The sequence below is a fragment of the Myotis nattereri genome (genome assembly GCF_964212035.1).
Source record: "Myotis nattereri genome assembly, chromosome: 11".
NCBI lineage: Eukaryota > Metazoa > Chordata > Mammalia > Chiroptera > Vespertilionidae > Myotis > Myotis nattereri.
Genome location: NC_138086.1, coordinates 75900560 through 75902436, shown reverse-complemented (window position 1 = coordinate 75902436; position 1877 = coordinate 75900560).

The following is a 1877-nucleotide window of genomic DNA, read 5'->3' as shown; positions in this document are numbered from 1 at the left end:
TATAATCAAAACAAGTATTAATTGCTTATTATTTTCTTAAGGTTTATATTTTAGGCAGAATCAAAATTGCATCTTCAAGAAGAGATAAAACTGAACGAAAGTGTTCTAATATCCTACGTTACTCAGGAAGAAAGTAAAATTGCAAAGTAATATTTAAGTCTGATGAGTCAGGATACAGACTATGATCTCAGAAACAACTGCTAAAAGACTGCATATCTTCCAAACTGCCAAAAAATGCAATAGTTTATTAACCTAAAATATAGTTTTAAAAAAAGATATAGAAGAATGAGAAAAGTAGAAATGATATAGGTTATGGAGTTATATTGAAATGTAAAAATATTATATTCAATATAAAAGAGTACAAAATGTGTAAACACAACCCAAAATACAATTGAAATAGCAATATTAATATCAAAGTAGACTTTAAGGCAAATAATATTACTAGATAGGAGGGGAAGCACCTCAAAATGAGAAAATATTTTGTTCACTCAGAATATATAATAATTTTGAACATGTATTTATCTATAAACATAATATATAATTTATACAAAAAGTGGAAGAGATATAAAAATAGATAGTGGTAAATGCTAAAGCAAACTGGAAAAATATAAGGGTTTAAATCTTAAAAATATAACCAGCAAATTAAACATAAAGAATATATTCAGAATACTGCATCCAACAACTGCAGAATAAGTATTATGCTCAAGGGCAAATGAACCGCTTACAAATACTGATCATACATTGAGTTGTAATGTAGCAAGACTCTACAAATTATAAAAGACTAAAAGCATACAGTACCTTCTCTGATCACAAGACAATTAAGGTATAAATAAAATTTAAAACATAATTAATAAAATATTACATTTTGAAATTAAGAAAATGTTTATAAACAGTATAAAAGTGAAAAATACAGTAAGAAATTAAAATTACCAGGTATACTGGTTAATAACGCGAATTTTGTAATCAAAGAAAACATGATAATTTCAAGAGAAACATCAAAAGTGCTTTATTCAAAGTAATGTCCGTTGCTAGCTACACATTTCCCCATCTTTCAGGTAATTTGTGGACACCGTCCCAATAGAACTTTTCTTGTTTTGAGGCAAACCATTCAGAGACCCAATTTTCCACTTCTTTGTATGTTTTGAAGTGCTGCTCTGAAAGTGCATGTGCCATCGTTCGGAACAAGTGGTCATCTGAAGGAGCAAGGTCTGGTGAATATGGCGGGTGGGTTAATACTTCCCAGGCAAGATCTCTTAACATGCCTATAACTGCATCATCATAAAGCAAAATTACTTTGCTGTGTCTTCTGGAACATTCTGGTCGTTTCACGATCAAAGGGTGGTTCAATTTGATTATTTGTTGTTGGTAGCGATCAGTATTAACGGTTTCACCTAGTTTTAGAAGCTCATAATACACCACACCTTCCTGATCCCATCAAACACAGAGCATTATCTTCTTTCCAAAGCGATTTGGCCTTGCACTCGATGTTGATGGCTGACCTGGATCAACCCATGATTTTGTGCATTTGGGATTCTCAAAATAAATCCACTTTTCATCGCTAGTCACAATTCGATGCAAAAAAATTTTTTTTTGTGCTGTTGAAGCAATGTTTTACTGATGACTTTTCGGTTTTCCATTTGTCTTTCGTTCAGTTGATGTGGCACCCATTTTCCTTCCTTTAAAATCTTTCCCATTGCTGTGAACAATTGGAAATTATTTGCTGAACAATGTTTAATCTTTTTGCAAGTTGTTTTGAATTTGACATATATCGTCATCCAATAATGCTTGTAATTGTTGGTCTTCAAACTTTTTTGGTTTACCTGGACGCTCTTTGTCTTTCACATCGAAATCATCACTTTTAAAGCGTTTAAACCAGC